Source organism: Panthera uncia (genome assembly GCF_023721935.1).
Source record: "Panthera uncia isolate 11264 chromosome A1 unlocalized genomic scaffold, Puncia_PCG_1.0 HiC_scaffold_17, whole genome shotgun sequence".
Classification (NCBI taxonomy): Eukaryota; Metazoa; Chordata; class Mammalia; order Carnivora; family Felidae; genus Panthera; species Panthera uncia.
Genome location: NW_026057577.1, coordinates 29,977,772 through 30,001,894, shown reverse-complemented (window position 1 = coordinate 30,001,894; position 24,123 = coordinate 29,977,772). Strand labels below are relative to the sequence as shown.

General features: G+C 44.7%; 1 protein-coding gene and 1 pseudogene across 1 annotated transcript in view; both read left to right on the top strand.

Moving 5' to 3' along the window:
• Nucleotides 1-24,123, top strand: part of SPOCK1 (SPARC (osteonectin), cwcv and kazal like domains proteoglycan 1) — a 509,861-nt gene that overhangs the window by 326,980 nt on the left and 158,758 nt on the right. The window lies entirely within an intron of this gene.
• LOC125935527 (elongation factor 2-like) lies at nucleotides 16,889-19,299 on the top strand (annotated as a pseudogene).

The following is a 24,123-nucleotide window of genomic DNA, read 5'->3' as shown; positions in this document are numbered from 1 at the left end:
GACCAGGGTGGCAGCATGGTTGGTTATCTGCACGTTTCACAGATGCCACCTTCTCACCCTGTCCTCACATGGCCTTGCCTCCGTGCACACGGAGACCAAGGGGGTGAGCACCTTCCCTGGTTCTCTTCTTTTTATTTTTATTAAAATATTTTTTAATGTTTATTTATTTTTGAGAGAGACACACACAGTGTGAGCAGGGGAGGGGCAGAGAGAGAGGGAGACACAGAATCCGAAGCAGGCTCCAGGCTCCGAGCGGTCAGCACAGAACCTGACACGAGGCTCAATCTCACATACTGTGCGATCATGACCTGAGCTGAAATCAAGAGTTAGATGCTTAACTGACTGAGCCACCCAGGCATCCCATCTGAGCCTCTCTTTTTTTGTGATTAGTGATGTGGGAGAGGTAACTCTTACTTCCCACATTTCTGGTTAGGTTTAAATAAGGCAACCCATATGAAAGCACCTGTATTTTCAGATATATAGCAGGTATTCTCTCAATGTTGGCTGAATGAGATTCTCATGCATTTATCCCTGAAGTGTTCATAGGCCCAGCTGACTTGGTCAGCTTGTGGTGCCAAATCCCATGGTGCCTTGCCTCTGCCGCTCTGTATATGGGCCTTCCAGCCCCAGTCATCATGCTCCTGGGCAGAGAGACGTTTGATGAGATTCTTGACAGGATTGAAAAAACACCAACCTTAATCTGGTGGAGAACTAATGACTTAGATCCAGTATTCACATAGAAAAATGGGTTATTTTGGATGTTCTTAGTCCCATTAACAAAATTTAATCTAGTGCTGAAAATTTATGGGGCAGCAAGCAATCTGTTTTGCCTGATGGTGTTCAAAAGTGCAAATGCATACTTTATATACCCTCCCTGCTTTTCAGTTTTTAACAGCGTACGAACATTTACATTTCAAACAAGGTGGTCCTCATGCTGGGTGGCTTTTTATGGTCTGTGTGAAATACAGGAGTTTGAAATATATGGTCTGCTGACAGTTTAAATTTTCTGAGAAGCCACATTGAACAGAAAGAAATACAATATATATTAATGAAGATAGCTGTTTGTTTGCTGTATAAGACCTTATGGATGAACTGCAGGCCCGCCATTTGGGTCATACATAACAGAGGAAGAAGAAATTGAGAGTCACGTGTTGGCCATGTTGACTGCTCTGCCTTAGCTCTCTGAAAGCTTAGGAAGTCTTGACACCCTCCAGCCTAGTCATTAAGAGCTTAGGTCTTGGTGGTAGACAGACCTTTGTGTGAGTTGCTCTAGCTATGTGACCTTGAACTAGTTGTTTTGCATCATTGAACCCAAGTTTCTGCGTCTGTAAATCCGGGTAATGATACCTCCATCCCGGGGCTGTTACAAGGATTTAATGAGATGGCGTATGTAAGTGCGTGGCACAGAATCCTGCACACATATCTGTATCCAGGAAATGTTGGCCATTATTACTATCATCACTACTACTATATTACCTAGGAATGCATTACTAGGTAATTGCTAGGTAATGTAATACCTAGTGACCTATGAAAGTTTTAGAGCCTGGAGGAAAATGTTGCATCATCCTTTTTAAAGGTACTTAGAGAGCTTGCCTTTTTCAAGCTCTTTGAGCCCTGGAGGGGATATTAGGGTACTCAGCGTTTGCTTGGGCTTAGCTTTGTCCTCAGCTTCTCTCCCTTTCCCTCGTGGCCATGCCTGACACCCTGGCCTGTATTGCCTGAGGTGAAGTCACGTGGCACCAGGCATTTTGTATCTCTCATTCACTGTTGTATTTCCAGCACCTAAACCAGTGCCTGGCATACAGTAGATCCTAAATGTGTATCTGTTGACTTCTAGTCTCCAGAATGTGCCTATTGTTCCCTCTTGGGTCAGAAAGTTCTCTTCTTAGTTCCCATCTTATTTCCCATCCCAGGAATTTAAAGACCAGTGGTGGTTTTGGAACTGTGTCTCCTTTTCTCCTTTCCTGGGGATCAGTGTGATGGAGGAGAAGGAACTCTGGGCTGGAAGCACGAGATCGGGGATCTCTTTTCAGCTCTGCAGCTAGAGCCTGCCCAGAAGCCTTGGCAAAGTTGGTCTCCTCCCCTCTGGACTTCGTTTCTTCTATAGTATGATGAGGAAATTGGCTTACGTAATTTCTGGAGGACCTTCCAGTGCTGACATGGGACAGATAGGTTCTCTGGGGACAACCCCCATGTTCCTGCTCCCGCTTTCTTTTTTTTTTTTTAAGTTTATTTATTTATTTATTTATTTATTTTTTAACGTTTTTTATTTATTTTTGGGACAGAGAGAGACAGAGCATGAACGGGGGAGGGGCAGAGAGAGAGGGAGACACAGAATCGGAAACAGGCTCCAGGCTCCGAGCCATCAACCCAGAGCCTGACGCGGGGCTCGAACTCACGGACCGCGAGATCGTGACCTGGCTGAAGTCGGACGCTTAACCGACTGCGCCACCCAGGCGCCCCCAAGTTTATTTATTTTTGACAGAGACAGAGTGCAAGCATGAGCTGGGGAGGTGCAGAGAGAGAATCCGAAGCAGGCTTCAGGCTCCAGGCTGTCAGCACAGAGCCTGACGCGGGGCTTGAACTCATGAACTGTGAGATCATGACCCGGGCTGAAGTCGAACACTTAACCGATTGAGCCACCCAGGCACCCCCCTGCTCTGTCTTTCTTAGGCCTCCAGTTCCAGCTAGCCTCACTCACTTCTCATCCCTCCTATAGAAATGAACCCAGCCCCAAAGAATGTTTTAAACAGTAGTTCTTGCCACTACGCCTTGTGTATCTAAGCTAGGGTATCTCTACCTTGGGACTGTCGACATTTTGCACCAGATAGTTCTCGGTTATGAGGGATGGTCCTGTGGATTGTAAAATGTTTGGCACCATCTCTGACCTCTACCTACTAAATGCCAATAGTATTGTTGCCCCGCCCTCCCCCATCCCTGCTGACACCAGATGTACAAACAGATTTCCTCCAGACATTGCCACATGTCTCCTGAAGGGGTGTGTGTGTGTGTGTGTGTGTGTGTGTGTGTGCAAATAATCCCTGATCTAAACACAAATTGTTCCTTAGTGTTACTTCAGATAACATTGCAAGCAGACAGAAGGTTTTCTCAGGAGACTCAAGCAAATGGGAATAGTCTATTGATCAGCGACTTCGTTTTCCCTAGGGCTGGGGAAAAGAAACAGAAAACAACTACCTTACCAGCTTGGAAGTGAAAATACAAAGCTAGCCAAAATATTGTGCTGGGGCCCTGGATTCACAATGAGTTAATTCCACATATAATACACCACCAAAGATGCAAATAGGGAACGGCACCTCTTAGATCTTACCCAGACTGTGACAGCTATTGGATCTTATTCTTACATCATGGAAATTGGGTAGTGGTGGCTCTGAATACTTGATGAAAAAAGATGGGTTTTAAAAATCTTCCACGTTGCTCACATTTTAGATGTAGGCACATCCTAGAGAAGGTGGAATACGAAAGCAGTTTGGAGGAAAAAAAAACATTTTCGGTGGTACCACGATATTATAAACAACGTGTTTATTATAAACTTGTTGATAACGTTTTATCAACAGAAGTATGATACTGAATGCCCTGAGAGAAGTAAAAAGATATTTTTAAGACACAGCTACCAGTTTGGTAAGTGACACAAAAAAATGGGTAGAAATGTAAATCATAACTAAATTTGTAGAGTGGTGATGCATTTACAGCATAAGCAGTAATTGCCATTGGAGCCCAAAGAAAGAGAAGTGTGAGCTCGGGTGACAGGAAGGGTGGTCAGCCTTACTTGGGGAGAGAGTTTGGGGGCTCCAGAAGAACATGGGATACCATGATGTACTCTGTCTAAAGCGTCTGGAGGTTGCTTATGATCCAAATTAGCTGCATTTGGAAATTGGTGAGACAACATGCACTTGACATCAAGAGTCAACTCTATGGTATTTGCCCTAGTGGCTCAGATTGTTCAAAACAGAAGCGATCTCATTTTCAAAGCTCTTCCTTCCTTCCTTACTTACTTATGCACGAATGCATGCATGCATGCCTGCCTGCCTCGTGTGATTCCTGAGGTTGATATCCTTGGAGGTATCTTCCCAACTTGAAACTACCCCTTCTCTAGGAATATTTATCTCTATCAAAAAAAAAAAAAAAAAAAAGAAGAAGAAGAAGAAGAAGAGGAAGAAAGTCCCATGGGTAAGCTCCTGGTGGCCATGCTTTTTTTCTGAGACCAGAACCCTTACTTCAGGCCCTAGATGATGGGGTCCAGGTGGACACCTGATTCCAGCTGGATCAGATTCTGGACTAAGAATTTGGTCTTAGGACTGAGAGGCATGCCAGTGTTTTCATGCACCTGTTAATCTGAGAGGTGGTGCCACCATCTTTCCCCCTGGGAAGCCTGGAGATGCCCCCAAAAGGTGGTGGTTTGCTCTCCTGAATGAGACCCTGGGTATACTGGTCACCGACACCCTGTGGACCAGGTTATCACATGGCCCCCCTGTGAAGGATGAGGTTTGCTTAGGGGTCTTATAGCCCAGCCTGTCCTCTCTCCATTGGCCGTCCTTTCTCCCAGCATCCTCAGGACTCCTGCCCTTTTATGGCACAGACAACATCCCCTGCCCGCTGACTTTCCCAGGGTGTTCTGTGTAAATCTCACTACCCACACTCCAGAGGTATGGGCAATATTGTTCATGACCCCAAGGGACAGCTTTCTCTGGGCTGCGATGTTGAGGAGGTTCTGTTGACCCCAGTCACTCTGAGTGGTGGCTCAGTGTATTAACTGGCTTAACTGATATGTGGCTGCATTTCAACCGACAGGGACCGTTCACTGCCTTCGAAGTGTGGTTTCCAACCTCAGACCCCTGTGACATTCTCTCGATGGCATGAATTTGCCTAAGAGTTCTCTGGCACTAGAGTCGGACCCACGCATCATGGGAAGGATATCTATGGCTTGCAGAGGCTTCAGGAGCTGGAGTGTAAACCCGGGTTGGAAGTGGGGCTAAGGGAGCACCAGGGAGCTAGGCAGCAGCAGACACAGTCTAGTAGTGACCCCCTGTTCTCTCTGCCCTGGGACCTCTCCTTCAGGATGCAGTTGCAGGAAGGGTGGTGGGATTGAATACACAAGGGCAGGAAGGGGAAGAGTCACCTGACGCCCATCACCCATGTCTTTTTAGTGGGAGTTGGGCAATCTGAACCACTGTCCCACCTAGCCTTTGCACAATGGGGAGACAGAATGAGTACAGGGAAATGGGGTGCTGCTACAAGGGGACTGAAGGATTCAAGGTGAACATCCACTCTGGGTCCTTCAGATCACAAAAAATGTGTGTAAGAATTTGGATGCAGGTTTTAGACCCTCTGAAGGTTGTTCACAGACTCCTGGTTAACATTCCTTTTCATTCAAAGGAATTTGTTCATTCACATCATTTCCAATGCTAGTGCCCAGGGAATGGGGTTTCTGTGGGCTGGGATATGTCGAAAGGATGTTAGTTGCAGACCAAGTGATTAGCAGGAACCTGTACACATCGGGAAGGTATGTAGGAGGTGTCCTCCCCTGCCCTTGGGCATGACTCAGGAGGGTGAAAGCCTAGGCTGGTGAAAACATTAGTGGGGAGGAGGTCCCTTTGCTACTGTTCCACCTGCTCCTATCCCACAGTCACCTCTGTGGCTCTGGCCACAGTAAGATTGATGTTCAGCACAGTCAAGACTCTTAAGAAAAAAAAAAGCAGAGTAAAGCCTGTTAAGAGGGGAAAATTCTCCAGGGCAGAGGATTGCTAAATTAATTATGCAGATGTGAAAATTCAAAGGAAGAATAATTAGACAGCCTGTTAAAGCTTAAAAAAAAAAAAAAGTTGTTTGCCAAACACTGAAATACTGTGGACTGGTAACTGCTTTTAAACTCAAGTAAACGAACCCTTCTGGAACATTCTACCCCACTTGTTTGGGGAGTCTTGGCTAAGTGAATGAAGTATCAAATGTGAACGGTGTAGTTCTTTATTTTGTGAAGAAAAGATAAATTCTTATGAGCTGTGGGTGGAATGAACACCAGTGCCTTCAGGGTCAGGCAGGCCCTGAATATAGGAGAGAAGGAAAAAGAGAAAGAGGAAAGCAAAATAGAGCATAAAGGGGACACAGGCGATGCTGGGGTAAAGGAGGCAGCCATACGGGAATGAAAGCCCAAGTGTGGCCACATCTTCCAATTAAAAATAATCCACAAATGTATACTGGATTTTTATATGATGTGCTCTCACTTGTTACTGCTAGCGCCTTACTCAAAACTGTAACAGCCCTGTATGGGCTGGCGAAAGCACACTTGTGGGGTGTTCGGGTGATCTTGACGATAAAATGAGCGTGATGGAAACACCTTCCTCGTGGGGTTGCTTATGGATCCCATGAGATCAGAGTGGCAGATACCTGATGGCTCTCACGAGCCTGTCACTGACACAAGCATGGGGACTGGCCTATCTTATTTAGCACCCGAAATGATGCGTGCCACAGAGTAGGACTCAGTGAGGGTCTTTGATCAATAAATAGGGGAATTACTGGATGTTCAAAGGAAGAGAGTTTAGTCTATGGTAGTTTAATTTCTTTTCTTTTTTTTTTAAGTAGGCTCCACACCCTCCGTGGAGCGCAAGTCAGAATTTGAACTCATGACCCTGAGATCCAGACCTGAGCTGACATCAGGAATTGGACAGTCAACTGGCTGAGCCACCCAGGAGCCCCTTCTACTGATTTCTTTTATTACTGTTATTACTGAAGTATAATTGGCATACAGTGTTATATTAGTTTTGGGGGCATAGTACAGTGATTTGACAATTCTATACATTACTCAATGCTCACCATGACAAGTGTAGTCACTATCTGTCACCATACAGTGTCATTGCAGTATTGACTGTATTCCCTATGCTGTACTTTCATCTCTGCGACTTATTTATTTTCATCTCCATGACCTATTGATTTCCATTTTGAAATCCAAAGGGGAGGAGGTTGGTTGCTAAGGAGATGTGTTCCCATAAGGAATTGTCCCCTAGGAGAGAACTCTGTCAGCTCTTGGTGAGGAAGGGATGGGCCAAGAGGTAGTTATGACCCTGGAAGCATGCGGTAACAGACGCCCTCTGAGCAAGGCAGACCATGGCCAGCTCGTCACTTCAGTTTTGCAGCAATACCTGCTGATAGTTGTGCTACAGCCCCTCCCCATGTCTCAGGATGCAGAGCACTTGTCCTGCCCTGTGAATATACCCCTCAGGTCCCCTTCTTTCTCCCTGTTTGGATTCCTACGGCACCTCTGAAGCTTTGTCATATTCTGTCTGTTCAGGCCATTGCCTGAAACAGGAGTGAACTTCGTCGGAAATGTTGTCAACTGGCAACTTAGAAATGGGTTAAAAATTGGCCGCTTCATCAGTCTTTGTTCACCATCCTGGGTCTGGTCATAGCTTCCAATGAGGCGGAGTTTTCTTGAGGGAGGGAGATGCCCCACGGGTCTGCCTTTGTGCCTGTGGCTTTGAATCGGCATCTAGGGCCACTTGCCCTTGTTGATTGGACAGGCCAACAAAGAGACCAGACAGGGTTTCTGTTGGTCAGAGAAAGGAACACATCAGGGAGATTTGTTGCCCGTTTAAAAAACGATTGGGCATGAAATGGATACTGTTTGGATTACACAGAAACACAGCCCCTCATTAGCTGTTTCATAATCACAAAAGGCTTGATGGCTGCTCTAATCCCAGCCAGTGGGGTGATGTGGGGTCAACAGTCTCTGTTACACATTTGCATAGGGATGGGTATTGGCAGAAAAAGGAACCTCCTGTATTCCATTTTTTTTTTCTTCTCCTTGCACCCTGTTGTGTACATTTATAAGATACCAGGTATCAGGTTTCAGCTCAACCTCCCTGAGTGGGGTGGGGGTGGAGTGGAGCATACTGGGGGGCGGCCACAGAGGCTGCGTACAGCAGACTCCCTGGAGGGGCTACAGTGGAGGGCAGGGCCGACCTGGCAATAGATGTGGCTTCCTGGAGTCTCCTGGGAAATAGACATGGGAAGCAAGATGGTTTCCAGGCTGTATTTTGGTATAAAGATGACCTGGGACAGAAATCTGGAGAAGAAAAAAAAGTTCAGTTTGGACTGGTGGATCTGAAAGGAATGTTTAAGGAAAATCATGGGGGAAAGAGTTGAAACTAACATTGATTGAGGACTTGCCAGTGTCAGTGTTCAGCATTTGACATATTGCCTCATTCACACTTGCCAACCATCGTGTAAGAGGGATGCCACTACTCTCCTTTATGGCTCAGAGAGGCTGCATAACTTGCCTGAGGTCACACAGCACCCAAGGAGCTAAGCTCCGATGAGCAACTGGAACTGGCTGTGGTGCAAAATTCATGTTCATTTAACCTTACCATATAACTCATATACGCATACTGGGGATTTGCCTATGTGAGCAAAAGGTGGTATCCAGTAAGTCTGAGATGTCGGTTCTCTCTGGCCTATTCATCTTTAGTTTTGGCAGCTGGAGCAATGACTTGTCAAGACCCCTGTGTTGAAGCAGAGTGCTGGGCCTGTTCTGGCAAGGCCATGGTCACAAGGGTGAGTCCAGGTCCAGAGCGAGGCCAACAGGTGATTGCCGGTGCAACTCATTTAAACCTTAACCTGTCTCAGACATCTCTGTGCTCACTGCTCTGAGGATGCATGGCTGAGGCTTGGCTTTCTAAAGTTAAGTCCTGATTCTGTCCGACTGGTGTGTTCTTAGAAAAGTCATGTGATCTCTCGGGACCTGTGTCTTTATCTAACATTCCAGGATCTTCTCCTGCCTTGGAGCCTTTGCAGTCCCTTTTCTGCATTATTCCTCACCTGATCTTCTAAAGTCTGGCTCCTTCTTGTCAGACCATGGCTTAATGTCACCTCCTCTGAGAGGTCTTCCCTGACTACCTAATCCAATGTGGCCTTCAGGAGCTTGCTACTGCTCACTCTTTTAAAATATTTGCTTAGCTCTTATTACTACCTGTTGTTTGTTCCTCACATCCCTTCTTTCATTTCCTCTTGCCTTTCCTTCCCTTCATCTTCCCCTATCCATTCCCCTTGCCCTTCCCCTCCCCTCCCCTCCCCTCCCCTCCCCTCCCCTTCCCTTCCCTTCCCATACTTGTACTAGAATGTCAGTTCCTTAAGGGCAAGGACTTGGGTCTTACCCATCTCTGAATGCCCAGAGCTTATAATAGTACTTGGCATGTAAATGTAGTTTCATGAAAGTTTGCTGAACTGATGGGTTAAAGTCTTCCCTATGTTAAATATGAACATGTTGGTCTGAAGGCAGATGCTCCAGGGACTCTTTGAGCTATGAGTCTTTGTGACCTAGAAATTCCAGCTTACAAGATTCATCCAGATACTCTTTTCAAAGACGGTTTATTCAGCATTAACTAAGCATGTCCCTTATAGCAGACACATGCCAGAGAACTTGGTGTTCAGAAATAATGAGCCTAGGGTGGCTGGGTGACTCAAGTGTTGAAACGTCCAACTCTTGATTTCTGCTCAGGTCATGGTCTCACAGTTCAAAGGATCGAGCTCCGCATTGGGCTCTGTGTGCTTGGGGTTCTCTCTCTCTCTTTTACTCTCTCTTTCCATCCTCCATTCTCTATCTCTCTCCCTCTTCCTCTTCCCCTCCCTCCCCCCCCCCCCCCCCCCCTCTCTCTCTCTCTCTCTCTCTCTCTCCCACCAAACAAACAAATAAACATTAAAAAAAAAAAAAAGAAATGGTGAGCTGGACTTTGTTCCTAGCCTCACAGAGCAAGATAGTTACTCTGTTACTGAGCCCTATGATATTCCAGATGCTGCTTAGGTGATGGGGCATGCAGTAGTGAGGATAGCCACTCTCTGTGGTCTCCTGAAACTTCTACTTGATTACGACATACTTAGAGTCATAACTCATGTTTGTCACTTACTAGTTGCATGATCTTTGGGTAGTTTAATTTTTCCCCTTTATTTGTCAAGTGGAGATAATATTGGTGTCATGAGACACCTCTAAGAATTGAATGGTTCTCTGTATTGGACACTGCAGTCTAGACTCTAGAGGCTTGAAAGCAAGCAAAGAGTTGGAAAATTTGTGAATTGTCCAGTGTAGCTGAAGGCATGGTAAACCTTGGAGGATAAGGAGAATACAGTCTGAGAATATGAGCCAAATTCTAGAAGGGAGGTTTGAGGCCATATTTCACCTATAAGTAAAATCATACAGTGTTTGTCGTTCTCTGAATTATTTCACATAGTGTAATACTGTCTGGGTCTATCCATGTTGATGCAAATGGCAAGATTTAATTCCTTTTTATGGCTGAGTAATATTCCACTGTGTGTGTGTGTGTGTGTGTGTGTGTGTGTGTGTACGTGTGTGTACACACACTGTCTCTTCTTTATCCTTTTTAATCCATATGTCATTACTCAAGTTGTTTCCAAATTTTGGCTATTAGAAATACTGCAGTTAACATAGGGTTACATATATCTTTTAAAATTATTGTTTTTATTTTCTTTGGATAATTACCCAGAAGTAGAAATGCTGGATCGTGTAGTAATTCCATTTTGAATTTTTTGAGGAACCTCCATACTGTTTTTCATAGTGGCTGCACCAGTTTACATTCCCACTGACAGTACATGAGGGTTTCCTTTTCTCCACAGCCTTGCCAACACTTATTTTTCATTTGTTTTGATACTATCTATTATGACAGGTATAAGCTCATAACTCATTGTGGTTTTGATTTGCATTTCTCTGAGCCTCTTTTCATGTGCCTCTTGGCCATCTGTATGTTGTCTTCAGAAAAATGTCCATGCAGGTCCTCTGCCTATTTTTTTAATTGAGTTGACTGAGAGCTAAAATCTTTTTTAGGGGCGCCTGGGTGGCTCAGTCAGCTAAGCATCTGACTCTTGATTTGAGCTCAGGTCATGATCTCATGGTTCATGAGATGGAGCTCCATGGCTTGGGATCCTCTCTGCCCCTCCCTCCTCAAAATAAGTAAACATTAAAATAAATAAATAAATAAAATAAATACATAAAATTCTTTTTTTAAAAAATATAAAGTTTAGAATCCACAAATTTAACAAAAATGAGAACATCATTTTCACTTCTTAGTGAAAGAAGCATTGTAGCCATTACAGTATCCAAAGATGATTATCTCCCTGCTCTGTTTTACCTGCTGGGTATTCAGTATTTATTGCTAAAGAATGAAAATGAGAGATTTTACTCCTTGTGTTTATTCCATGTTTGTCTTAGCAAACCTCATGGGTGCTTTCTCATTATTTATTGTTGCATTTGTCTTCCATGTGCAGTTAAGACCTGATTTATATTTTACATTAGCACTACAGGCTTTATTTTAGAGTAATGGAAGGGAGGTGATCAGCCATTGAGGGGCACATTGATAAAGAGACACGCAGGAAAGAGAGCCGTTGTGGGCAAGGTTGGGACTGTCAATTGATTACCTGATGGATGCACATGGAAAAGTATTTTAGCAATGATTGAATAAGGTGGGACCCCCCAAAAAAACAAAGCAACAAGAGTAAACAAGACTTAAATGATACAGATTTACTGAATCCTTCAATGGGAGATGCAACCGCTCTTCTCTCAGTTTGAAGTGCTTTCTAATAGCTTAGATGGTGCCCAAAGAAATCCCTGATCCCATCAGCACTAACTTTGTCATGACTGCTTCAATGTTATCAGTTAAGGAATAGAATTTAATAGCCTTGGGAACCATCCCAAGGACTCAGAAATGAGTCTGCCCTAATTGCAGAAAGAAAGGACTTGGAAATACATAGTCTCCACTTACCCATTTATAAATCTGGAGCCAAGTGTTTCTAAAAAATTAACAGTGGGAGGAATGAAAGTAATAAAAGCTTTAATTTTGATAGTCATACCTAGGGAGCCACAAATACTTTGTAACTCATTTGTAAACCTCACCCACTGGTTAGCACATTAAAGTTCTCAAAAAAGCTTTGGATTATGCAGGGTCACTTCTCTGAAAAGCCCTGGGGCCTCTCACCAGTGGGACTGAGCTCCCTGGGAACAGATGGCATGGGAAGTCTGTTCCAGGGGGTGTGGGATGCAGTTTTGAATAACTAGCTTCAACGGGTCCTGCAAGAATGAGTGATTTGCTTATGCAAGTTCTTTATATGGACTTTTACTGCTATTGATTTTCCATCTTGGATATCAGTACCCTGGAGAGCTCTCCACTTCATTCTTAAGACCCTTTAAACTTGGTAAACACTTTCAACACTTCTGAAACTTTTCTATCAAAGAGCCTCTAAGGGCAAGCTACAACATACATCTTTCTTGAGGTTCAGGGGACAGAACCTACTGCCAGCACATACATCTTTGGAGTGTCTTTATACAAATGTATATGAATTTTGTATTCTTTTCTGTAGTAGACCAGTGATGGCCTTAATATTTTAACAGTTTTAAATTACTTACCACCTCATAAAATAGGTGCCGCAGGGAGATTAACTGTAGATTTGCATTCTCCTTGGCCCATTATAGTCTGAGATGGAAAACCTAGGTTAGATTTGTAAAACAGGAAAAGAGATTTGGTAGATACATGTGGTGTGGGACTATTTTGCCTTCTTCCACTGATTTCTGGACTTGTCAAGGGAGGTGGCAGTGAATGAGCACCATGATACATCACCAGAGCTCTGGACTTAAGTTCTGCTTCTGAGGATGCCACATTACGGAAGTAACCACTTCATCTGAGGCTCGTAGAGGTCATTTGAACAAATTGTCTCCAATTTGGGGCAGGGTTTCCCTGCAGACTTTATTTTTCTGTTTTCAGTTAACATCTTTCCCTGCCAAGCTTTATAAGACAGGGTGGAAGCAGTCAAATGGACAGCCTCTGGCTAAGGATCAGAAGGCACTAACCTTGTACATGAAGCCTGCCTTGCTGAACCCTGCCTGCCCATTTATACCTAGCACACCTCATGTTGACAACCTCCCTGACACAAGCCATTGTCTGCTTGGATCAACAGTGTTTGTCACATACTCCTTAATCATTATTTTTCTCCCCTAGCATTTTATCAATGGTGCCTGAATGTAGGCCTTAGGATATTAAGACTCATAGTCTATGACTCTGTAATAGAGACTTTTCAAAGCCCATAGTACCTTCTCTCAAAACAAACAAAACAAAATAAAGACTATAACTATGACTGTGTAAGTTTGTTGACAAGGCTTTGTTGTTTGTTCTTAGTGTACATAATTTAGAGGGGAAAAAAAGGTTTTTATTCTTCATTCCCAGACTTTATAATCTCCAAGATGAGACAAGGCAGAACACAGCTCTACTAGAGATATGTGAACTCCTTAGTTGTCGTATGGTGGTTTCAGCAGTGGTGTAGATCTGGTTAATCAGTGAAAGCTTTCTGGATAAAGTAGACCCTGAGCTTTATGTTCAAAGAGAAATGTTAAAGTTGCTTCTTGTACAAATGAGTCTAACATTTGAAATGGAAAGGGATGAATAGCACTGTAGCTCCGAGATCTTTTTTTTAATTTGATTTGATTTGATTTACTTTGCATCATGGTAAGTATACTCTTTAATTCGCATCACTCATTTTACCTTGCCCTTTCCCCCTCCATTCTGTTAACTATCAGTTTGTTCTCTAGAGCTAAGAGAATATTTCTTGGTTTGCCTCTCTTTTTTATTTTGCTCATTTATTTTGTTTCTTAAATTCCACATGTGAGTGAGATCATATGGTATTTGTCTTTCTTTGACTGACTTATTTCACTTAGCATTATACTCTCTAGCTTTATCCACATTGTTGCAGATGGCAAGATTTCATTCTTTTTTATGGATGAATAATATTCCTGTGTGTGTGTATATATACATCTTTATCCATTCACCTATAAAATTAATAGAATTTAATTTTAATAGAATTTTAATAGGATACTTGGGCTACTTCCATAGTTTGGATTTCATAAGTAATGCTACTATAAACTAGGAAAGCAGGTATCCCTTTGAATTAGTGTTTTTGTATTTTGGGGGTAAATACCTAGTAGTATGTTCACTGGGTCATAGAGTAGTTCTATTTTTAATTTTTTAAGGAAACTTCATACTGTTTTCCACAATGACTGTACCAGTTTGCCTTCCCAGCAATAGTGCAAGAGGGTTCTTTTTTCTCACATCCTCACCAACACTTACTGTTTGTTGTGTTTTTGATTTTAGCCATTCTCATGGCTGTAAGATGATACCTCATTGTGGTTTTGATTTGCATTTGCCTGATGATGAGTTATTTTGAGTATCTTTTCATATGTCTGTTGGCCATTTGGATGTCTTTTTTGGAGAAATGTCTATTCATGTCTTCTGCCCATGTTTTAACTGTTCTGGTATCTTGAATCTCTAAAATGTCTAGGGTTCCTTGCCTTTTGCATATATCCACTTTCTGTATTTGAAGAGCAAGCTAAAAGAGTGGTGAAGATGATTACTGAACACACCCTATGTGCCAGGCTCTGTGCTGGGCAACTTTCATGCGTTGTGTCTTCAGTTACTCACAATATCCGAGTGAAGTAGATCTCTTTGTCTGCATTTGAATCCTGAAGAGTGAGTGACCCATCTGGACCACAAAGGCAGGAAGTGGCACAATTGTGCTTTTTGTACACCTTCACCTCTCTGATCCAAACCTGTGGGTTCTCTTCTTCTAGACACACTGGTTTAATTATTTATTGGAAATTCATGGAGTTTCTTTATTTCCCCATTTTTACATGGTCAACTACTAGGACTGCTGAATAGTGACAGAGTCGTGCTCATCAGCACAAAGGAGTTCATTCTTTATGAAAAGCTACATGTTTTACAGGAATTTTAATTGTATTAAAGTGAAGTACAGGTATAAAACATAGACTTGCTGAGCTATACCCCTCTTTTAACTCTGCCTTTTTCATGGAGGTGTTTGATTTTTATTGTGCTTTTTGTGTCCTCTTATTTTCCTAGGTTATAGAACTGGTCTTACGTATCTTCAGTAATTCTGTTGCCTTTGTTCATAAGTGTCTTAGGAATAATTCCTCCCAATTACCATGAAGTAGAACTCGAGTACCTTCACTGTTATAACACTTTAATGAATTCTGGCCATTTTGATGGATGGGAAGGTTAAGACTTCTCTTTAGATGGTCTCTTGTACCCCTATTGAGAACAAAGGCCATTGTCAGGTCCTACTGTTTGTGCTGCTCCATCTGATCCCATGTTGCCACCAGACCTCATGCACCTCCTGGTCAGTGATGTGGACCATAGATAGGCTTCACAGAATCCCTGAGAGAAGGAACCACAAGCCTCACTGGGTCCATGTTGTTTTTTAAGTCAGAGAGAAAGTTAAGTTGACTGGGCATGAGCATCACCTTGAAAAGAAACTTTGACCTTCATATTCATTATAAAAGTAATATACACTTACTCAAATGTCCAGCAATCTGGCTTTGACTTCTGAATAGTACAATATTTTCTTCACAGTATTAATTTCTTCTTGTGGATCCTTTGGGCGACATGATTCTTGGGGGCGGTGGACAGGGATGTTCAACATGCTGCTTCTTGGCACTGTATTTGTTACCTTTCTCCTCATCATAAGCTGCTCATGAGTGGCCTGGTGGCTCTGAGCATCAGCTTTGGTGTGAGAGTACTCTAGATTGAAGTCCAGATTTACCAACTATGTGACCACAGACAAGTTAGTTACTTACCATCTCTGTGTCAGTTTCCTCATTGGTTAATTAGAATAGTAGTACATTATTCTATATATAGTTGGTGAGTGTCATTGTCGCCACTGTCAGCCCCTCAACTGGATAATGCATTATGTAATAAAATGCTCCCTCTTTCCTTTTCTTTCCACGTAGTTAATACTACCCCCCTCCCTTTTATCCTCCTGTCTCCCTATCCCACTTTTACAAGGAAATCAGTTTCTTGGCAGAAACGTGGAGTGAGGGTCCTTTGTTTACCATCCCAGAACAACTGGGAAACTGAGGCAGGTATGGGATGATAGCTTTGAGAAAGTGGGATTGCCTGGCCTGGTTAATATACTTTTGTGGCTTGTGATTTTATGGGGCATATTTCCACTGCTGCTGTAGACTTCCCTTAATACATTCTTTTTTAATGATCAGGACTTGTAAATTAGACAAGTAGGACTTAGCAGTTGTTGCTCATAATGTCTTGTTTTGCCCATGAGCTGAAAGGCAAAGCTCTTTCCAGTCACTGCCTGTGTAGTTCCAGCCAGGCCCAGGGTGTTCTCTTATAACTCAGAAGCAAATTCCAAATTCTCTTAGGGCTGGACACTTGCTCTTGCTCTGGACAATAGTCATGACTTCATTGTTTCCCCCACTGCAGGCAAGATTCTCTAAGAAGCAAGAGAAGGTTACTTTTTGCAGGTGAGGTTTCTAGACCAGTGTATACAGACATCAGGTGTGGTGTTGGCCTGACGGCATAGGGTGTCTGAATTCATTCACAGGTCTTTGCAGGGATAGTCCCAGGAGGGAGAGGATAGTAGAGAAATGGAAGGTTCTGGTGTGTAAGTGGGTGGAGGCTAGGACTTTGTGGGCAGAAGGACTTCTCAAGGTCAGCAGGATAGCAAAGGGAAAGGTCCTTCCTTGAGAAGCAGACCTAGTTTGAGTACTAGTTTTGCCGTTTATTAGTTGTCTGGTGTTTGGAAGTTACTTTGCCATTGCAAATATTTTAACTTGCTTCCTTACTTAATTTGTTATAAATATCTACCTGTGTTAGTACACACTGATCTACTTCCTCTTTTATAACAGCTGGACAAGATTTCATGAATGGATGTCTTGTAATTAAGGTAACAGTTTCCTTATAGATGGTGTTATGGACTGAATGTTTTATATGTTGAACTCTTAACTCTCAGTGTCCTGTATTGGAGATTGGGCATCTAAAGAGGTAACCAAGGTTAAATGAAGTCCTCAGGGTAGGGCCCTATTCCTGTAAGATAGTATATAAGAAGAGACATCTCATGGGGTGTGTGTGTGTGTGTGTGTGTGTGTGCGCGTGTGTATAAAAATATGTATATATGGTCTCCGGGTGACGATTCAGCCATGGGCATTAAAAGCTGTGACCCCAAAGGCCCACTTATGATGTACATTTCCAAGATGGTGCCAACCTCTGACAAAGGTTGGTTCTACGCCTTCGGCCGCGTATTCTCGGGGCTGGTGTCCACTGGTCTCAAGGTCAGGATCATGGGGCCCAACTACACACCTGGGAAGAAGGAGGACCTGTACCTGAAGCCCATCCAGAGAACAATCCTAAAGATGGGCCATTATGTGGAGCCCATTGAAGATGTGCTTTGTGGGAACATTGTGGGCCTGGTGGGCATGGACCAGTTCCTGGTGAAGAATGGCACGATCACCACCTTTGAGCATGCCCACAACATGCGGGTGATGAAGTTCAGTGTTAGCCCCGTTGTCCGGATTGCCGTGGAGGCCAAGAATCCAGCCTACCTTCCCAAGCTAGTGGAGGGCCTGAATGCCTGGCCAAGTTGGACCCCACAGTGCAGGGCATCATTGAGGAGTCAAGGGAGCACATCATCGCAGGGGCTGGCGACCTGTACCTGGAGATCTGTCTGAAGGACCTGGAGGAGGACCACGCGTGCATTCCCATCAAGAAATCCAACCCCATGGTGTCTTACCGGAATACAGTCAGTGAGGAGTCGAGTTTGCTCTGCATGTCCAAGTCCCAAAATAGGCACAACCAACTGTGCATGAAGGTGTGGCCCTTCCCCGATGGCCTGGCCAAGGACATCGACAAGGGCGAAGTGTCCATCCGCCAAGAACTCAAGCAGCAGGTCCGCTATCTGGCCGAGAAGTATGAGTGGGATGTGGCAGAAACCCACAAGATCTGATGCTTTGGGCCTGACGCCAGCCCCAGTGTCCTCACCGATATCACCAAGGGTGTGCAGTGCCTCAACGAGATCAAGGACAGTATGGTAGCTGGCTTCCAGTGGGCCACCAAAGAGGAAGCCCTGTGCAAGGAAAACGTGGGGTGTGTGCTTCGATGTCCCTGATGTGACCTTGCATGCGGATGCCAGATCATCCCCACTGGCTGGCGCTGTCTCTGTGCCAGTGTGCTGACCACCCAGTCCTGTCTCATGGAGCCTATCTACCTTGTGGATATTCAGTGTCCAGAATAAGTGGCTAGTGGCATCTATAGTGTCCTGAACAGGAAGCATGGTCACATCTTTGAGGAGTCCCAGCCGGCCCCCCCCCCCATGTTTGTCGTGGAGGCCTACCTGCCTGTGAACGAGTCCTTCAGGTTCACTGCTGACCTGAGGTCCAACCCTGGTGGCCAGGCCTTCTCCCAGTGCGTCTTTGACCACTGGAAGACCCTGCCTGGGGATCTCTTCAACCACACCAGCCACCCCAGCCAGGTGATGGCCAAAACACGCAAGGGCCTGAAGGAAGGAATCCCAGCCCTGGACAACTTCCTGGACAAATAGTAGGCTGCCCTCCCTGCAGTCCACTACCCTGGGTGGGACTCAGCACAGCCCTTGCACTCGGCTGACAATCGACCACAGCAAGCCCTCGCATTCTCCATGACACCTCGAGACTGTCCCCAGTGACGCTCCACCTGATGGGTTCTGGGGCCCACTCTGTGCCATCACTCAATGTGAACACTTGCTGCCATTTCTTTCGATATTTATTTCAAGATATCAGAGGCAACAGAAATGCCCTGGCAACAGGGACTTATTTAGCCGGTGGGGGTGGGGGAGGCAGGATGGGACACTCAACAGTTTTTTTTTTTTTTTTCCATTTCAGAAACTCAAATGTCAACAACAACAACAAAAAGGCATTAAGAGGTTTATTTGGGTAAATAGTCTGTGGTGGATTTTCCCCCAGAAAGGGGGAAGGAACAAGCAGGTAGACCTTTCTCTTTGGGAAGAAGCTAAAAGGCAGGAAACTTTGTGCAGCATCACCGTGAACACCCCCAGCTGTATTAGTGCCATTGGAATAATAAGTGTGATATGGGGGTGAAAAAAAAATCAGGGTGCTCCCCACCTGCAGGCAGGAGGCAACACCCTATCTGCTACCATCAGCCTCTTCCAGAGCCTAGTGCCCCGCCCTGCCCTGTCTAGCCCAGCCATACCCTGCTCTGCCCCATGTGGGGATGCTTTGCTCAGGGATGAGCCGGCAGGGCTGCCCCAGCCTCCCTGGTAAGCAGAGACTCTGGAAACATCTGGGGACCTGTTTTCTGGCTGTGTGATCCCAGGGGTGCCCATGGGCCTCTTGGGTGTCTGAGCAGAAGGGCATGGGAGGGAGGGCCACACCCCTGCAGTCCTGCTCTGCTGGTTTAGCAGGCAGCTGCCTACCCCACCCCACCCCGCAAGGAGGGCTCCAGAGTCGGCAGATTAAGCATTTTATGAATTGTATTTTAAATACATGTTTTAGAGGTGCCTGGGTGGCTGAGTAGGTTGAGCGTCCGACTTCGGCTCAGGTCATGATCTTGCAGTCTGTGAGTTCCAGCCCCGCGTCAGGCTCTGTGCTGACAGCTCAGAGCCTGGAGCCTGCGGGAGATTCTGTGTCTCCCTCTCTCTCTGCCCCTCCCCGCACATGGTCTCTGTCTCTCTCTGTCAAAAATAAATGAACATTAAAAAAAATTTTAAATACATGTTTTAAACTTGAAAAAAAATCTTGCCATTTGCAACAACACGGATGGAACTAGAGTGTATTATGCTAAGTGAAATAAGTCAGTCAGAGAAAGACAAATATATGATTTTACTCATATTTGGAATTTAAGAAATAAAACAGATGAACATACGGGAAGGGAAGCAAAAATAAGATAAAAAACAGGAAGACAAACCATAAGAGACTCTTGAATACTGAGAACAAAAGTGAGGGCCCCTGGAGGGTTTTTGGGTGGATGGATGGACCAAATGGGTGATGGGCATTAAGGAAGGCACTTGAGATGAACACTGCGTGTTGTATGTAAGTGATGAATCACTAAATTCTTTTCCTGAAATCATTATTACACTATATGTTAACTAATGTGGATTTAAGTAAAAAAGTAAATAAAATCATGTTTTAAAAAAGGTATGCAGAATAAAAAGAGACATCACAGAGCTTACTGGCTTGCTGTGTGTATACACTGAGAAAAAGCCTTCTCACATAGTGAGAAGGTGGCCATCTACAAGCCAGCAAGAGAGGTCTCAAAGAAATTGGCCATGGTGGCAACGTGATCTCAGATTTCCATCCTCCAGAACTGTGAGAAATAATAGTCTGTTGTCCAAGTCACCCAGTGTCTAGTATTTTGTTTCGGTAGCCCAAGCCGGCTGGAGTAGATGGACATTCAACTTGTTGATAATTTCCTCTTACTGTAGACTATCGAGATGTACATTTTTGCCTTATATGTTAACTTGCTGGCTTGTAGGATGTTTCTTTTTTCTTTTCTTTCCTTTTAATATTAAAGTTTTCATATATACCCAAAAGTTGAGGGAATGATAAAATAAACTCCTCTATACCCATCTACCTGTATTTAACAGTTGTTAGCATTTAGGGACATGGCTGAATAATTGCCCATTACCAGTTTATACAACTTAGCCTCCATCTCTCACACACACACACACACACACACACACACACACACACACACACATATACAGTGTAAGAGAGAGGATGCTTTTAGTTATAACACAGAAAGAAAAGAGTTCTTAGGTCCTCTGTTTGAAGGGAAAAGAAAATGTCTCTTCTCAGGAGGGGTTCCTTAGGTAAGATGCACCTTTTTATCATCTGTTCCTCTGTCCTTATGGGTCTGTGTCCCCATCCACTCCCGTCCCCCCCCCCTTCCTAGGGCATACATGTTCAGCTGTCTGTGTCACTCAACTGCCTGTCTTATTCAGACACATGGCCATTGGGCCCCTTTGTTCAGCCTCCCATGAACACATCCAGTACCTTGATTGGAAAGCTGAAAATGGTGACAGAGCTTTTCCAAACTGTCATTCTTCTCTGTTTCCAGCAGAATTCTGTGGGCAGCATCTTCTGTTTTGTATTCTATGCGGCTCTGTCGTCAGCTAGTAAACAAGCCCCTCCAGAGGTTGGGAGAGGGGGGAGCAAGATGCATGCCCAGGTTACCATGGGGACAGACAATCTGTAATAAATGTTTGGGATCTTAGCTTGACGAGGTTTTAGCAGTTTGGAGTAATTTCTTTGTCATTCATCCATTAAGTCACTGCTAATGAATCACTGGGAGTGTCTGCTCTTCAGATGAACCTCAGTTGAGCATGATTCAGGCAGGGAGCAGTCTTCAAAACAACAAGAAGACAGAAAACATTCATTAATTTGTCAACTTTTTGTAGGTTGAGCGGCCTCTTGTCTGTGGACGTTCCCTGGAGTCACCAGAGTGGACCACAGGTTCACATGACTGTTGTAGATGATGTCTTTGCTTGTCAGACTCACTGGGTAGGCTTCTTGCCTCCCAGAATCCTGCATGGCTCAGTGTCCCCAGAGGTTCTGCAAAGGGGGAAAGGGGAGCTCTAAGAGCCAACCACAGAGACCTCCACCCTGATATCCCTCTTCTTTGGAGGGTGAGAGTGTGCAGCTTGTCTGTTCTTATCAAAGTGCCACTTACCCTGAAAAAGGTATATAAAGGGTTCTCTCTCCCTATAGCTTCTCCACTAACTTCAGCATGGGAGGATGTGCCAAAGGTCACCAGGTTCTGCCATGTTTGCCAACACTGTAGGATTTGGAGACCATGATCCCCTAAAGGCCCTTCATGGTGCTGCTGCCACTCTGTCCACTTTTCCCACATACCACCCCTGCTCCAACCTGCAGTGGCCCCAACAAATGCTTTAGTTCCCCCCAATCTTGCCTTGATTCCTCTGGGAAGGGAGCTGCTTCCGAGCTGGAATGTTTTCTTCACCCTATTACCTGCCTTAAACCCATTTTCCATAGATACCTGTCAGGGAGCTCTCCCTACCCCCTGAAAGGCTGGGCAAGGTACCCACATCTCCCCTAACACACTGAACTTGCCCTTCTGTCGTCTGTCATCCTTATTGAGCTGTGAGCCCCTGGAGGGTAGGAATGTCTTCACGTTCACTCTGGAGATGCCGGCCTCTAGCCTGCACAGAACAGAAGCTCTACAGGTGTTAAGGGAATAAACCCAAGTGTGTGTCAGTCCCCTAGGCGCCTCTCAGGGACTCTGGGGCCAACCCACAAAATGGAACATTCCCTCATCTCTGCATCTCTGAGGGGGTAGCCTGTTCTGCTCTCACAGGAATTACAACCCTTTGCCACTGAGCTTATGGGATATGCCCACCGACAGCAAAAAGGCTTGATTCTGGATTTTAAAATCAATGTAGCTAATTAAAAAGTAACTCAAACCGGAAAACAAGTTTAGAAACAATTAAGATAATTAAAATATCACTACCTTAATTGAGACCAAGCAGTGAGCTTAAAAAATAAAATTAATGAAATAAAAATTACACGAAGCCTATAATTAACTTGCTTTGGAAGTCAGTGTTTTTCAGCTTAACAAATCTCTCTTTAAATTAATTTGTCCCTGTTCTTTTTTTCTTTGAAAATGGTTTTTGTAAAAATTAGTCAACGAATTACTTGGACATGTGTCTTGTGCCACTGGACACTTGATTGGTCTTGGGAAATGGGCAGAGAGAGGGAATTAACCTCCCGTGGACACCTGCTCTGTGCCAGGTATGCTGTCCCGGAGAAGTCCTGCGGGTGCCCTGAGAGAAGCAGTGGAGGGCACGCAGGGCTCTGCCATCCTGTGGGGATCGCTGCATCCTGTCACTCAGCCTGTGCGTGGAGAGAGAGAGAGACTCAGGGCACAGGCTCCAGAAATCATTAGCCCTTGACAAGGAAGCTTCTGGGCCTGCTCCCAGTTATCACGAACACTCAGCTCTCTCCCTACCTCCTCACCTGCACTCTTTCTCTGCACCTTATTAAAGGGCCTCTCAAATGCTGCTTATTATTCTGATCTGTTATCGTTCCCTTTAGAAAGTGGAGCCACACAGCCCTGTCCAATGCGGGTGTCAGCTTCTTTCCAGAGTATTGCTGTGAGCCTTGGGGCTGCTTAGAAAAGCTCGCTTGGGAGACGGCGTTTAAAGGGAAATGACACACTCCTTGTACCATCCTCATCCCCTTTCCATCTCAGTGTGGCTGTTTTTCAGAAACAAAATGCCCCTTGGTGATTAAATGAATGCTGGCAGCTTGATTTATTACTGTTTTGTTGTGCTATGAAGTTCATTTACTCAAAATAATCTGCATCCCTGTCTGAAGTATTCAGACCCTGGTAATTAATTTTTAGTAGACTTGATTTCTGTATGCAAATTGTTAGGTATGTATATGGAGTTAAGTGACTCATTTTCGTTTATTAGTATTTTTTCGTTGGATTTCTTTGTAAAGAAATGCTGGCTTCAAGAATTGGAAGGGGGGCGGTCCGTAGTAGTTAGCCTAATGGTAGTGTCACACATGGAAAGGCTACAGAAAGAAAACTGACCAGGACACTGGTCTGTTGACTTAGCTGGAGGGTTGCCGCATTCAGAGGGAGAGCGCAGAGGGCACAGTTCCCCGGAGCTGGGCACCTCCCCTTCTCGGGAAGCCCTGGGGCTGTGTGAGGTCCATGGGGGCAGTCCTGCATGGCCCGACCTGGGAAGCACCAGATTCTCTCACTGCCCCCTTCCTTTTACCCCTTGGCTTTCTTTATGCCCCAGGAACTCCCAAGAACATGGTGCCTGTGGGCTCCATACTTGGTGTGAGGTGGACCCCGCAGTCAACCCTTCAGAGGAGATCCTAGGTGATTGTTTTGCTGCTGGCCTATGAATGTGAAGAGTTTGCATTCTGGAGTCGATGGGCCAAGTGTCAGATACCCTCTGCACCTCTCATCGGTGACTCCCCTTTAAGACCTTCATTTGTAAAACGGGCACATTAACAGCAGCCACCTCCTTGGGTGGTTTTGAGATTAAATATGATAATCCAGTTATAGGGCTTAGTTCATTGCATGTCTGAAACAGTGGGTGTTAGCTCTTCTTGTTTTTATGAAGACTTATGACTCATTCTGGGGACCAGATGCACAAAAAATTAGCAAACACCTATGAGGTACTTAACATGAATTAAGTTGGCTTTAAGGACTTACAAATATTAGCCCCTTTAACCCTCAAGGTAACCAAACCAAGAGCAGGTGGTATAACCCTCACCATATAGAGGAG